This window comes from Ambystoma mexicanum, chromosome 7q (genome assembly GCF_040938575.1).
Source record: "Ambystoma mexicanum isolate Mex_15411 chromosome 7q, UKY_AmexF1_1, whole genome shotgun sequence".
In the NCBI taxonomy this organism is placed as follows: Eukaryota; Metazoa; Chordata; class Amphibia; order Caudata; family Ambystomatidae; genus Ambystoma; species Ambystoma mexicanum.
Genome location: NC_090941.1, coordinates 1,147,317,587 through 1,147,333,968, shown reverse-complemented (window position 1 = coordinate 1,147,333,968; position 16,382 = coordinate 1,147,317,587).

The following is a 16,382-nucleotide window of genomic DNA, read 5'->3' as shown; positions in this document are numbered from 1 at the left end:
CCCTGTTCTTGTCAGAGGCTGTTTCTGGTATGGGCACTGTGGAATAAGTGCTCGCCTTTTTATCCCTTGAAAGGCCCTGAAGGCACCAAACCATTAAGTAGCTCCTCCCACATTTTTCCCGCTCTTTTCTGAGCTTGCCTGGTGAAGATTTTGAAAGTATAGAGAGATGGTTTTCTGTAGTGGGGATATTGCAACAATTGCTCACCTAACATGGAAGCACTTACTAACTAAAGAAAAATAGAAAGAACTCCTGTTAGGTGAACACCTGATGCTCAAATGCAATCCATCCCTAAATATTATACCATGTACTTCCAGAGTTGTTGTTTATTTCACAGAACTTCAAACTCAAAAGGTAAGCACTTACAAGCTTGAAGCTGTATTTCTATGAGGTTTCAAGACATCTGAAATTCAAAACTGCAATGTTCAGCCAAAGGGTCTGCATCCCTGTTCTTGTCTGAGGCTGTTCCTGGTATGGGCACTGTGGAAGAAGTTCTAGCCTTTTTATCCCTTGAAAGTCCCTGAAGGCACCAAACCATTAAGAAGCTCCTCCCACATTTTTCCCGCTCTTTTCTGAGCTTGCTTGGTGAAGATTTTGAAAGTATAGAGAGATGGTTTTCTGTAGTGGAGATATTGCAACAATTGCTCACCTAACATGGAAGCACTTACTAACTAAAGAAAAATAGAAAGAACTCCTGTTAGGTGAGCACCTGATGTTCAAATGCAATCCATCCTAAATATTATAACATACACTTCCAAAATTGCTGTTTAGTTCACAGAACTTCAACCTCAAAAGGGAAGCACTTACACATATATAAAACGCAGGTGCCAACCTTGAAGCTGTATTTCTGTGAGGTTCCAAGACATCTGAAATTCAAAACTGCAATGTTCAGCCAGTGGGTCTGCATCCCTGTTCTTGTCTGAGGCTGGTATGGGCACTGTGGAATAAGTGCTCGCCTTTTTATCCCTTGAAAGGCCCTGAAGGCACCAAACCATTAAGTAGCTCCTCCCACATTTTTCCCGCTCTTTTCTGAGCTTGCTTGGTGAAGATTTTGAAAGTATAGAGAGATGGTTTTCTGTAGTGGGGATATTGCAACAATTGCTCACCTAACATGGAACACTTACTAACTAAAGAAAAATAGAAAGAACTCCTGTTAGGTGAACACCTGATGCTCAAATGCAATCCATCCCTAAATATTATACCAAGTACTTCCAGAGTTGTTGTTTATTTCACAGAACTTCAAACTCAAAAGGTAAGCACTTACAAGCTTGAAGCTGTATTTCAATGAGGTTTCAAGACATCTGAAATTCAAAACTGCAATGTTCAGCCAAAGGGTCTGCATCCCTGTTCTTGTCTGAGGCTGTTCCTGGTATGGGCACTGTGGAAGAAGTTCTAGCCTTTTTATCCCTTGAAAGTCCCTGAAGGCACCAAACCATTAAGAAGCTCCTCCCACATTTTTAAGCACTTATAACCATGAAGCTTGCTTGTCATCCGAGGCCGTTCCTGCTATGGGCACTGTGGAGAAGTGCCCACCTTTTTATCCCTTGAAAGGCCCTCAAGGAACCAGACCATTAAGTAGCTCCTCCCACATTTTTCCCGCTCTTTTCTGAGCTTGCTTGGTGAAGATTTTGAAAGTATAGAGAGATGGTTTTCTGTAGTGGGGATATTGCAACAATTGCTCACCTAACATGGAAGCACTTACTAACTAAAGAAAAATAGAAAGAACTCCTGTTAGGTGAGCACCTGATGTTCAAATGCAATCCATCCTAAATATTATAACATACACTTCCAAAATTGCTGTTTAGTTCACAGAACTTCAACCTCAAAAGGGAAGCACTTACACATATATAAAACGCAGGTGCCAACCTTGAAGCTGTATTTCTGTGAGGTTCCAAGACATCTGAAATTCAAAACTGCAATGTTCAGCCAGTGGGTCTGCATCCCTGTTCTTGTCTGAGGCTGGTATGGGCACTGTGGAATAAGTGCTCGCCTTTTTATCCCTTGAAAGGCCCCGAAGGCACCAAACCATTAAGTACCTCCTCCCACATTTTTCCCGCTCTTTTCTGAGCTTGCTTGGTGAAGATTTTGAAAGTATAGAGGGATGGTTTTCTGCAGTGGAGATATTGCAACAATTGCTCACCTAACATGGAAGCACTTACTAACTAAAGAAAAATAGAAAGAACTCCTGTTAGGTGAGCACCTGATGCTCAAATGCAATTATTCTCTAAATAGTATACCATGTACTTCCAGAGTTGTTGTTTATTTCACAGAACTTCAAACTCAAAAGGTAAGCACTTACAACCATGAAGCTGTATTTCTATGAGGTTTCAAGATATCTGAAATTCAAAACTGCAATGTTCAGCCAGTTGGCCTGCATCACTGTTCTCATCCGAGGCCGTTCCTGCTATGGGCACTGTGGATAAGTGCCCACATTTTTATCCCTTGAAAGGCCCTCAAGGCACCAAACCATTAAGTAGCTCCTCCCACATTTTTCCCGCTCTTTTCCGAGCTTGCTTGGTGAAGATTTTGAAAGTATAGAGAGATGGTTTTCTGTAGTGGGGATAGTGCAACAATTGCTCACCTAACATAGAAGCACTTACTAACTAAAGAAAAATAGAAAGAACTCCTGTTAGGTGAACACCTGATGCTCAAATGCAATCCATCCCTAAATAGTATACCATGTACTTCCAGAGTTGTTGTTTATTTCACAGAACTTCAAACTCAAAAGGTAAGCACTTATAACCATGAAGCTGTATTTCTATGAGGTTTCAAGACATCTGAAATTCAAAACTGCAATGTTCAGCCAGTTGGCCTGCATCACTGTTGTCATCCGAGGCCGTTCCTGCTATGGGCACTGTGGAGAAGTGCCCACCTTTTTATCCCTTGAAAGGCCCTCAAGGCACCAGACCATTAAGTAGCTCCTCCCACATTTTTCCCGCTCTTTTCTGAGCTTGCTTGGTGAAGATTTTGAAAGTATAGAGAGATGGTTTTCTGTAGTGGGGATATTGCAACAATTGCTCACCTAACATGGAAGCACTTACTAACTAAAGAAAAATAGAAAGAACTCCTGTTAGGTGAACACCTGATGCTCAAATGCAATCCATCCCTAAATATTATACCATGTACTTCCAGAGTTGTTGTTTATTTCACAGAACTTCAAACTCAAAAGGTAAGCACTTACAAGCTTGAAGCTGTATTTCTATGAGGTTTCAAGACATCTGAAATTCAAAACTGCAATGTTCAGCCAAAGGGTCTGCATCCCTGTTCTTGTCTGAGGCTGTTCCTGGTATGGGCACTGTGGAAGAAGTTCTAGCCTTTTTATCCCTTGAAAGTCCCTGAAGGCACCAAACCATTAAGAAGCTCCTCCCACATTTTTAAGCACTTATAACCATGAAGCTTGCTTGTCATCCGAGGCCGTTCCTGCTATGGGCACTGTGGAGAAGTGCCCACCTTTTTATCCCTTGAAAGGCCCTCAAGGCACCAGACCATTAAGTAGCTCCTCCCACATTTTTCCCGCTCTTTTCTGAGCTTGCTTGGTGAAGATTTTGAAAGTATAGAGGGATGGTTTTCTGTAGTGGGGATATTGCAACAATTGCTCACCTAACATGGAAGCACTTACTAACTAAAGAAAAATAGAAAGAACTCCTGTTAGGTGAGCACCTGATGTTCAAATGCAATCCATCCTAAATATTATAACATACACTTCCAAAATTGCTGTTCAGTTCACAGAACTTCAACCTCAAAAGGGAAGCACTTACACATATATAAAACGCAGGTGCCAACCTTGAAGCTGTATTTCTATGAGGTTTCAAGATATCTGAAATTCAAAACTGCAATGTTCAGCCAGTTGGCCTGCATCACTGTTCTCATCCGAGGCCGTTCCTGCTATGGGCACTGTGGAAGAAGTGCCCACCTTTTTATCCCTTGAAAGGCCCTCAAGGCACCAAACCATTAAGTAGCTCCTCCCACATGTTTCCCGCTCTTTTCCGAGCTTGCTTGGTGAAGATTTTGAAAGTATAGAGAGATGGTTTTCTGTAGTGGGGATAGTGCAACAATTGCTCACCTAACATAGAAGCACTTACTAACTAAAGAAAAATAGAAAGAACTCCTGTTAGGTGAACACCTGATGCTCAAATGCAATCCATCCCTAAATAGTATACCATGTACTTCCAGAGTTGTTGTTTATTTCACAGAACTTCAAACTCAAAAGGTAAGCACTTATAACCATGAAGCTGTATTTCTATGAGGTTTCAAGACATCTGAAATTCAAAACTGCAATGTTCAGCCAGTTGGCCTGCATCACTGTTGTCATCCGAGGCCGTTCCTGCTATGGGCACTGTGGAGAAGTGCCCACCTTTTTATCCCTTGAAAGGCCCTCAAGGCACCAAACCATTAAGTAGCTCCTCCCACATTTTTCCCGCTCTTTTCTGAGCTTGCTTGGTGAAGATTTTGAAAGTATAGAGAGATGGTTTTCTGTAGTGGGGATATTGCAACAATTGCTCACCTAACATGGAAGCACTTACTAACTAAAGAAAAATAGAAAGAACTCCTGTTAGGTGAACACCTGATGCTCAAATGCAATCCATCCCTAAATATTATACCATGTACTTCCAGAGTTGTTGTTTATTTCACAGAACTTCAAACTCAAAAGGTAAGCACTTACAAGCTTGAAGCTGTATTTCTATGAGGTTTCAAGGCATCTGAAATTCAAAACTGCAATGTTCAGCCAAAGGATCTGCATCCCTGTTCTTGTCAGAGGCTGTTTCTGGTATGGGCACTGTGGAATAAGTGCTCGCCTTTTTATCCCTTGAAAGGCCCTGAAGGCACCAAACCCTTAAGTAGCTCCTCCCACATTTTTCCCGCTCTTTTCTGAGCTTGCCTGGTGAAGATTTTGAAAGTATAGAGAGATGGTTTTCTGTAGTGGGGATATTGCAACAATTGCTCACCTAACATGGAAGCACTTACTAACTAAAGAAAAATAGAAAGAACTCCTGTTAGGTGAACACCTGATGCTCAAATGCAATCCATCCCTAAATATTATACCATGTACTTCCAGAGTTGTTGTTTATTTCACAGAACTTCAAACTCAAAAGGTAAGCACTTACAAGCTTGAAGCTGTATTTCTATGAGGTTTCAAGACATCTGAAATTCAAAACTGCAATGTTCAGCCAAAGGGTCTGCATCCCTGTTCTTGTCTGAGGCTGTTCCTGGTATGGGCACTGTGGAAGAAGTTCTAGCCTTTTTATCCCTTGAAAGTCCCTGAAGGCACCAAACCATTAAGAAGCTCCTCCCACATTTTTCCCGCTCTTTTCTGAGCTTGCTTGGTGAAGATTTTGAAAGTATAGAGAGATGGTTTTCTGTAGTGGAGATATTGCAACAATTGCTCACCTAACATGGAAGCACTTACTAACTAAAGAAAAATAGAAAGAACTCCTGTTAGGTGAGCACCTGATGTTCAAATGCAATCCATCCTAAATATTATAACATACACTTCCAAAATTGCTGTTTAGTTCACAGAACTTCAACCTCAAAAGGGAAGCACTTACACATATATAAAACGCAGGTGCCAACCTTGAAGCTGTATTTCTGTGAGGTTCCAAGACATCTGAAATTCAAAACTGCAATGTTCAGCCAGTGGGTCTGCATCCCTGTTCTTGTCTGAGGCTGGTATGGGCACTGTGGAATAAGTGCTCGCCTTTTTATCCCTTGAAAGGCCCTGAAGGCACCAAACCATTAAGTAGCTCCTCCCACATTTTTCCCGCTCTTTTCTGAGCTTGCTTGGTGAAGATTTTGAAAGTATAGAGAGATGGTTTTCTGTAGTGGGGATATTGCAACAATTGCTCACCTAACATGGAACACTTACTAACTAAAGAAAAATAGAAAGAACTCCTGTTAGGTGAACACCTGATGCTCAAATGCAATCCATCCCTAAATATTATACCAAGTACTTCCAGAGTTGTTGTTTATTTCACAGAACTTCAAACTCAAAAGGTAAGCACTTACAAGCTTGAAGCTGTATTTCAATGAGGTTTCAAGACATCTGAAATTCAAAACTGCAATGTTCAGCCAAAGGGTCTGCATCCCTGTTCTTGTCTGAGGCTGTTCCTGGTATGGGCACTGTGGAAGAAGTTCTAGCCTTTTTATCCCTTGAAAGTCCCTGAAGGCACCAAACCATTAAGAAGCTCCTCCCACATTTTTAAGCACTTATAACCATGAAGCTTGCTTGTCATCCGAGGCCGTTCCTGCTATGGGCACTGTGGAGAAGTGCCCACCTTTTTATCCCTTGAAAGGCCCTCAAGGAACCAGACCATTAAGTAGCTCCTCCCACATTTTTCCCGCTCTTTTCTGAGCTTGCTTGGTGAAGATTTTGAAAGTATAGAGAGATGGTTTTCTGTAGTGGGGATATTGCAACAATTGCTCACCTAACATGGAAGCACTTACTAACTAAAGAAAAATAGAAAGAACTCCTGTTAGGTGAGCACCTGATGTTCAAATGCAATCCATCCTAAATATTATAACATACACTTCCAAAATTGCTGTTTAGTTCACAGAACTTCAACCTCAAAAGGGAAGCACTTACACATATATAAAACGCAGGTGCCAACCTTGAAGCTGTATTTCTGTGAGGTTCCAAGACATCTGAAATTCAAAACTGCAATGTTCAGCCAGTGGGTCTGCATCCCTGTTCTTGTCTGAGGCTGGTATGGGCACTGTGGAATAAGTGCTCGCCTTTTTATCCCTTGAAAGGCCCCGAAGGCACCAAACCATTAAGTACCTCCTCCCACATTTTTCCCGCTCTTTTCTGAGCTTGCTTGGTGAAGATTTTGAAAGTATAGAGGGATGGTTTTCTGCAGTGGAGATATTGCAACAATTGCTCACCTAACATGGAAGCACTTACTAACTAAAGAAAAATAGAAAGAACTCCTGTTAGGTGAGCACCTGATGCTCAAATGCAATTATTCTCTAAATAGTATACCATGTACTTCCAGAGTTGTTGTTTATTTCACAGAACTTCAAACTCAATAGGTAAGCACTTACAAGCTTGAAGCTGTATTTCTATGAGGTTTCAAGACATCTGAAATTCAAAACTGCAATGTTCAGCCAGTTGGCCTGCATCATTGTTGTCATCCGAGGCCGTTCCTGCTATGGACACTGTGGATAAGTGCCCACCTTTTTATCCCTTGAAAGGCCCTCAAGGCACCAGACCATTAAGTAGCTCCTCCCACATTTTTCCCGCTCTTTTCTGAGCTTGCTTGGTGAAGATTTTGAAAGTATAGAGAGATGGTTTTCTGTAGTGGGGATATTGCAACAATTGCTCACCTAACATGGAAGCACTTACTAACTAAAGAAAAATAGAAAGAACTCCTGTTAGGTGAACACCTGATGCTCAAATGCAATCCATCCCTAAATATTATACCATGTACTTCCAGAGTTGTTGTTTATTTCACAGAACTTCAAACTCAAAAGGTAAGCACTTACAAGCTTGAAGCTGTATTTCTATGAGGTTTCAAGGAATCTGAAATTCAAAACTGCAATGTTCAGCCAAAGGGTCTGCATCCCTGTTCATGTCTGAGGCTGTTACTGTTATGGGCACTGTGGAAGAAGTGCTCGCCTTTTTATCCCTTGAAAGGCCCTGAAGGCACCAAACCATTAAGAAGCTCCTCCCACATTTTTCCCGCTCTTTTCTGAGCTTGCTTGGTGAAGATTTTGAAAGTAAAGAGATGGTTTTCTGTAGTGGAGATATTGCAACAATTGCTCGCCTAACATGGAAGCACTTACTAACTAAAGAAAAATAGAAATAACTCCTGTTAGGTGAGCACCTGATGTTCAAATGCAACCCATCCCTAAATATTATACCATGTACTTCCAGAGTTGTTGTTTATTTCACAGAACTTCAAACTCAAAAGGTAAGCACTTACAACCATGAAGCTGTATTTCTATGAGGTTTCAAGATATCTGAAATTCAAAACTGCAATGTTCAGCCAGTTGGCCTGCATCACTGTTCTCATCCGAGGCCGTTCCTGCTATGGACACTGTGGAAGAAGTGCCCACCTTTTTATCCCTTGAAAGGCCCTCAAGGCACCAGACCATTAAGTAGCTCCTCCCACATTTTTCCCGCTCTTTTCTGAGCTTGCTTGGTGAAGATTTTGAAAGTATAGAGAGATGGTTTTCTGTAGTGGGGATATTGCAACAATTGCTCACCTAACATAGAAGCACTTACTAACTAAAGAAAAATAGAAAGAACTCCTGTTAGGTGAACACCTGATGCTCAAATGCAATCCATCCCTAAATATTATACCATGTACTTCCAGAGTTGTTGTTTATTTCACAGAACTTCAAACTCAAAAGGTAAGCACTTACAAGCTTGAAGCTGTATTTCTATGAGGTTTCAAGGCATCTGAAATTCAAAACTGCAATGTTCAGCCAAAGGGTCTGCATCCCTGTTCTTGTCAGAGGCTGTTTCAGGTATGGGCACTGTGGAATAAGTGCTCGCCTTTTTAGCCCTTGAAAGGCCCTCAAGGCACCAAACCATTAAGTAGCTCCTCCCACATTTTTCCCGCTCTTTTCCAAGCTTGCCTGGTGAAGATTTTGAAAGTATAGAGAGATGGTTTTCTGTAGTGGGGATAGTGCAACAATTGCTCACCTAACATAGAAGCACTTACTAACTAAAGAAAAATAGAAAGAACTCCTGTTAGGTGAACACCTGATGCTCAAATGCAATCCATCCCTAAATAGTATACCATGTACTTCCAGAGTTGTTGTTTATTTCACAGAACTTCAAACTCAAAAGGTAAGCACTTATAACCATGAAGCTGTATTTCTATGAGGTTTCAAGACATCTGAAATTCAAAACTGCAATGTTCAGCCAGTTGGCCTGCATCACTGTTGTCATCCGAGGCCGTTCCTGCTATGGGCACTGTGGAGAAGTGCCCACCTTTTTATCCCTTGAAAGGCCCTCAAGGCACCAGACCATTAAGTAGCTCCTCCCACATTTTTCACGCTCTTTTCTGAGCTTGCTTGGTGAAGATTTTGAAAGTATAGAGAGATGGTTTTCTGTAGTGGGGATATTGCAACAATTGCTCACCTAACATGGAAGCACTTACTAACTAAAGAAAAATAGAAAGAACTCCTGTTAGGTGAACACCTGATGCTCAAATGCAATCCATCCCTAAATATTATACCATGTACTTCCAGAGTTGTTGTTTATTTCACAGAACTTCAAACTCAAAAGGTAAGCACTTACAAGCTTGAAGCTGTATTTCTATGAGGTTTCAAGGCATCTGAAATTCAAAACTGCAATGTTCAGCCAAAGGGTCTGCATCCCTGTTCTTGTCAGAGGCTGTTTCTGGTATGGGCACTGTGGAATAAGTGCTCGCCTTTTTATCCCTTGAAAGGCCCTGAATGCACCAAACCATTAAGTAGCTCCTCCCACATTTTTCCCGCTCTTTTCTGAGCTTGCTTGGTGAAGATTTTGAAAGTATAGAGAGATGGTTTTCTGTTGTGGGGATATTGCAACAATTGCTCACCTAACATGGAAGCACTTACTAACTAAAGAAAAATAGAAAGAACTCCTGTTAGGTGAACACCTGATGCTCAAATGCAATCCATCCCTAAATATTATACCATGTACTTCCAGAGTTGTTGTTTATTTCACAGAACTTCAAACTCAAAAGGTAAGCACTTACAAGCTTGAAGCTGTATTTCTATGAGGTTTCAAGACATCTGAAATTCAAAACTGCAATGTTCAGCCAAAGGGTCTGCATCCCTGTTCTTGTCTGAGGCTGTTCCTGGTATGGGCACTGTGGAAGAAGTTCTAGCCTTTTTATCCCTTGAAAGTCCGTGAAGGCACCAAACCATTAAGAAGCTCCTCCCACATTTTTCCCGCTCTTTTCTGAGCTTGCTTGGTGAAGATTTTGAAAGTATAGAGAGATGGTTTTCTGTAGTGGAGATATTGCAACAATTGCTCACCTAACATGGAAGCACTTACTAACTAAAGAAAAATAGAAAGAACTCCTGTTAGGTGAGCACCTGATGTTCAAATGCAACCCATCCCTAAATATTATACCATGTACTTCCAGAGTTGTTGTTTATTTCACAGAACTTCAAACTCAAAAGGTAAGCACTTACAACCATGAAGCTGTATTTCTATGAGGTTTCAAGATATCTGAAATTCAAAACTGCAATGTTCAGCCAGTTGGCCTGCATCACTGTTCTCATCCGAGGCCGTTCCTGCTATGGGCACTGTGGAAGAAGTGCCCACATTTTTATCCCTTGAAAGGCCCTCAAGGCACCAAACCATTAAGTAGCTCCTCCCACATTTTTCCCGCTCTTTTCCGAGCTTGCTTGGTGAAGATTTTGAAAGTATAGAGAGATGGTTTTCTGTAGTGGGGATAGTGCAACAATTGCTCACCTAACATAGAAGCACTTACTAACTAAAGAAAAATAGAAAGAACTCCTGTTAGGTGAACACCTGATGCTCAAATGCAATCCATCCCTAAATAGTATACCATGTACTTCCAGAGTTGTTGTTTATTTCACAGAACTTCAAACTCAAAAGGTAAGCACTTATAACCATGAAGCTGTATTTCTATGAGGTTTCAAGACATCTGAAATTCAAAACTGCAATGTTCAGCCAGTTGGCCTGCATCACTGTTGTCATCCGAGGCCGTTCCTGCTATGGGCACTGTGGAGAAGTGCCCACCTTTTTATCCCTTGAAAGGCCCTCAAGGCACCAGACCATTAAGTAGCTCCTCCCACATTTTTCCCGCTCTTTTCTGAGCTTGCTTGGTGAAGATTTTGAAAGTATAGAGAGATGGTTTTCTGTAGTGGGGATAGTGCAACAATTGCTCACCTAACATAGAAGCACTTACTAACTAAAGAAAAATAGAAAGAACTCCTGTTAGGTGAACACCTGATGCTCAAATGCAATCCATCCCTAAATATTATACCATGTACTTCCAGAGTTGTTGTTTATTTCACAGAACTTCAAACTCAAAAGGTAAGCACTTACAAGCTTGAAGTTGTATTTCTATGAGGTTTCAAGGCATCTGAAATTCAAAACTGCAATGTTCAGCCAAAGGATCTGCATCCCTGTTCTTGTCAGAGGCTGTTTCTGGTATGGGCACTGTGGAATAAGTGCTCGCCTTTTTATCCCTTGAAAGGCCCTGAAGGCACCAAACCATTAAGTAGCTCCTCCCACATTTTTCCCGCTCTTTTCTGAGCTTGCCTGGTGAAGATTTTGAAAGTATAGAGAGATGGTTTTCTGTAGTGGGGATATTGCAACAATTGCTCACCTAACATGGAAGCACTTACTAACTAAAGAAAAATAGAAAGAACTCCTGTTAGGTGAACACCTGATGCTCAAATGCAATCCATCCCTAAATATTATACCATGTACTTCCAGAGTTGTTGTTTATTTCACAGAACTTCAAACTCAAAAGGTAAGCACTTACAAGCTTGAAGCTGTATTTCTATGAGGTTTCAAGACATCTGAAATTCAAAACTGCAATGTTCAGCCAAAGGGTCTGCATCCCTGTTCTTGTCTGAGGCTGTTCCTGGTATGGGCACTGTGGAAGAAGTTCTAGCCTTTTTATCCCTTGAAAGTCCCTGAAGGCACCAAACCATTAAGAAGCTCCTCCCACATTTTTAAGCACTTATAACCATGAAGCTTGCTTGTCATCCGAGGCCGTTCCTGCTATGGGCACTGTGGAGAAGTGCCCACCTTTTTATCCCTTGAAAGGCCCTCAAGGCACCAGACCATTAAGTAGCTCCTCCCACATTTTTCCCGCTCTTTTCTGAGCTTGCTTGGTGAAGATTTTGAAAGTATAGAGAGATGGTTTTCTGTAGTGGGGATATTGCAACAATTGCTCACCTAACATGGAAGCACTTACTAACTAAAGAAAAATAGAAAGAACTCCTGTTAGGTGAGCACCTGATGTTCAAATGCAATCCATCCTAAATATTATAACATACACTTCCAAAATTGCTGTTCAGTTCACAGAACTTCAACCTCAAAAGGGAAGCACTTACACATATATAAAACGCAGGTGCCAACCTTGAAGCTGTATTTCTATGAGGTTTCAAGATATCTGAAATTCAAAACTGCAATGTTCAGCCAGTTGGCCTGCATCACTGTTCTCATCCGAGGCCGTTCCTGCTATGGGCACTGTGGAAGAAGTGCCCACCTTTTTATCCCTTGAAAGGCCCTCAAGGCACCAAACCATTAAGTAGCTCCTCCCACATGTTTCCCGCTCTTTTCCGAGCTTGCTTGGTGAAGATTTTGAAAGTATAGAGAGATGGTTTTCTGTAGTGGGGATAGTGCAACAATTGCTCACCTAACATAGAAGCACTTACTAACTAAAGAAAAATAGAAAGAACTCCTGTTAGGTGAACACCTGATGCTCAAATGCAATCCATCCCTAAATAGTATACCATGTACTTCCAGAGTTGTTGTTTATTTCACAGAACTTCAAACTCAAAAGGTAAGCACTTATAACCATGAAGCTGTATTTCTATGAGGTTTCAAGACATCTGAAATTCAAAACTGCAATGTTCAGCCAGTTGGCCTGCATCACTGTTGTCATCCGAGGCCGTTCCTGCTATGGGCACTGTGGAGAAGTGCCCACCTTTTTATCCCTTGAAAGGCCCTCAAGGCACCAAACCATTAAGTAGCTCCTCCCACATTTTTCCCGCTCTTTTCTGAGCTTGCTTGGTGAAGATTTTGAAAGTATAGAGAGATGGTTTTCTGTAGTGGGGATATTGCAACAATTGCTCACCTAACATGGAAGCACTTACTAACTAAAGAAAAATAGAAAGAACTCCTGTTAGGTGAACACCTGATGCTCAAATGCAATCCATCCCTAAATATTATACCATGTACTTCCAGAGTTGTTGTTTATTTCACAGAACTTCAAACTCAAAAGGTAAGCACTTACAAGCTTGAAGTTGTATTTCTATGAGGTTTCAAGGCATCTGAAATTCAAAACTGCAATGTTCAGCCAAAGGATCTGCATCCCTGTTCTTGTCAGAGGCTGTTTCTGGTATGGGCACTGTGGAATAAGTGCTCGCCTTTTTATCCCTTGAAAGGCCCTGAAGGCACCAAACCATTAAGTAGCTCCTCCCACATTTTTCCCGCTCTTTTCTGAGCTTGCCTGGTGAAGATTTTGAAAGTATAGAGAGATGGTTTTCTGTAGTGGGGATATTGCAACAATTGCTCACCTAACATGGAAGCACTTACTAACTAAAGAAAAATAGAAAGAACTCCTGTTAGGTGAACACCTGATGCTCAAATGCAATCCATCCCTAAATATTATACCATGTACTTCCAGAGTTGTTGTTTATTTCACAGAACTTCAAACTCAAAAGGTAAGCACTTACAAGCTTGAAGCTGTATTTCTATGAGGTTTCAAGACATCTGAAATTCAAAACTGCAATGTTCAGCCAAAGGGTCTGCATCCCTGTTCTTGTCTGAGGCTGTTCCTGGTATGGGCACTGTGGAAGAAGTTCTAGCCTTTTTATCCCTTGAAAGTCCCTGAAGGCACCAAACCATTAAGAAGCTCCTCCCACATTTTTCCCGCTCTTTTCTGAGCTTGCTTGGTGAAGATTTTGAAAGTATAGAGAGATGGTTTTCTGTAGTGGAGATATTGCAACAATTGCTCACCTAACATGGAAGCACTTACTAACTAAAGAAAAATAGAAAGAACTCCTGTTAGGTGAGCACCTGATGTTCAAATGCAATCCATCCTAAATATTATAACATACACTTCCAAAATTGCTGTTTAGTTCACAGAACTTCAACCTCAAAAGGGAAGCACTTACACATATATAAAACGCAGGTGCCAACCTTGAAGCTGTATTTCTGTGAGGTTCCAAGACATCTGAAATTCAAAACTGCAATGTTCAGCCAGTGGGTCTGCATCCCTGTTCTTGTCTGAGGCTGGTATGGGCACTGTGGAATAAGTGCTCGCCTTTTTATCCCTTGAAAGGCCCTGAAGGCACCAAACCATTAAGTAGCTCCTCCCACATTTTTCCCGCTCTTTTCTGAGCTTGCTTGGTGAAGATTTTGAAAGTATAGAGAGATGGTTTTCTGTAGTGGGGATATTGCAACAATTGCTCACCTAACATGGAACACTTACTAACTAAAGAAAAATAGAAAGAACTCCTGTTAGGTGAACACCTGATGCTCAAATGCAATCCATCCCTAAATATTATACCAAGTACTTCCAGAGTTGTTGTTTATTTCACAGAACTTCAAACTCAAAAGGTAAGCACTTACAAGCTTGAAGCTGTATTTCAATGAGGTTTCAAGACATCTGAAATTCAAAACTGCAATGTTCAGCCAAAGGGTCTGCATCCCTGTTCTTGTCTGAGGCTGTTCCTGGTATGGGCACTGTGGAAGAAGTTCTAGCCTTTTTATCCCTTGAAAGTCCCTGAAGGCACCAAACCATTAAGAAGCTCCTCCCACATTTTTAAGCACTTATAACCATGAAGCTTGCTTGTCATCCGAGGCCGTTCCTGCTATGGGCACTGTGGAGAAGTGCCCACCTTTTTATCCCTTGAAAGGCCCTCAAGGAACCAGACCATTAAGTAGCTCCTCCCACATTTTTCCCGCTCTTTTCTGAGCTTGCTTGGTGAAGATTTTGAAAGTATAGAGAGATGGTTTTCTGTAGTGGGGATATTGCAACAATTGCTCACCTAACATGGAAGCACTTACTAACTAAAGAAAAATAGAAAGAACTCCTGTTAGGTGAGCACCTGATGTTCAAATGCAATCCATCCTAAATATTATAACATACACTTCCAAAATTGCTGTTTAGTTCACAGAACTTCAACCTCAAAAGGGAAGCACTTACACATATATAAAACGCAGGTGCCAACCTTGAAGCTGTATTTCTGTGAGGTTCCAAGACATCTGAAATTCAAAACTGCAATGTTCAGCCAGTGGGTCTGCATCCCTGTTCTTGTCTGAGGCTGGTATGGGCACTGTGGAATAAGTGCTCGCCTTTTTATCCCTTGAAAGGCCCCGAAGGCACCAAACCATTAAGTACCTCCTCCCACATTTTTCCCGCTCTTTTCTGAGCTTGCTTGGTGAAGATTTTGAAAGTATAGAGGGATGGTTTTCTGCAGTGGAGATATTGCAACAATTGCTCACCTAACATGGAAGCACTTACTAACTAAAGAAAAATAGAAAGAACTCCTGTTAGGTGAGCACCTGATGCTCAAATGCAATTATTCTCTAAATAGTATACCATGTACTTCCAGAGTTGTTGTTTATTTCACAGAACTTCAAACTCAATAGGTAAGCACTTACAAGCTTGAAGCTGTATTTCTATGAGGTTTCAAGACATCTGAAATTCAAAACTGCAATGTTCAGCCAGTTGGCCTGCATCATTGTTGTCATCCGAGGCCGTTCCTGCTATGGGCACTGTGGATAAGTGCCCACCTTTTTATCCCTTGAAAGGCCCTCAAGGCACCAGACCATTAAGTAGCTCCTCCCACATTTTTCCCGCTCTTTTCTGAGCTTGCTTGGTGAAGATTTTGAAAGTATAGAGAGATGGTTTTCTGTAGTGGGGATATTGCAACAATTGCTCACCTAACATGGAAGCACTTACTAACTAAAGAAAAATAGAAAGAACTCCTGTTAGGTGAACACCTGATGCTCAAATGCAATCCATCCCTAAATATTATACCATGTACTTCCAGAGTTGTTGTTTATTTCACAGAACTTCAAACTCAAAAGGTAAGCACTTACAAGCTTGAAGCTGTATTTCTATGAGGTTTCAAGGAATCTGAAATTCAAAACTGCAATGTTCAGCCAAAGGGTCTGCATCCCTGTTCATGTCTGAGGCTGTTACTGTTATGGGCACTGTGGAAGAAGAGCTCGCCTTTTTATCCCTTGAAAGGCCCTGAAGGCACCAAACCATTAAGAAGCTCCTCCCACATTTTTCCCGCTCTTTTCTGAGCTTGCTTGGTGAAGATTTTGAAAGTAAAGAGATGGTTTTCTGTAGTGGAGATATTGCAACAATTGCTCGCCTAACATGGAAGCACTTACTAACTAAAGAAAAATAGAAATAACTCCTGTTAGGTGAGCACCTGATGTTCAAATGCAACCCATCCCTAAATATTATACCATGTACTTCCAGAGTTGTTGTTTATTTCACAGAACTTCAAACTCAAAAGGTAAGCACTTACAACCATGAAGCTGTATTTCTATGAGGTTTCAAGATATCTGAAATTCAAAACTGCAATGTTCAGCCAGTTGGCCTGCATCACTGTTCTCATCCGAGGCCGTTCCTGCTATGGACACTGTGGAAGAAGTGCCCACCTTTTTATCCCTTGAAAGGCCCTCAAGGCACCAGACCATTAAGTAGCTCCTCCCACATTT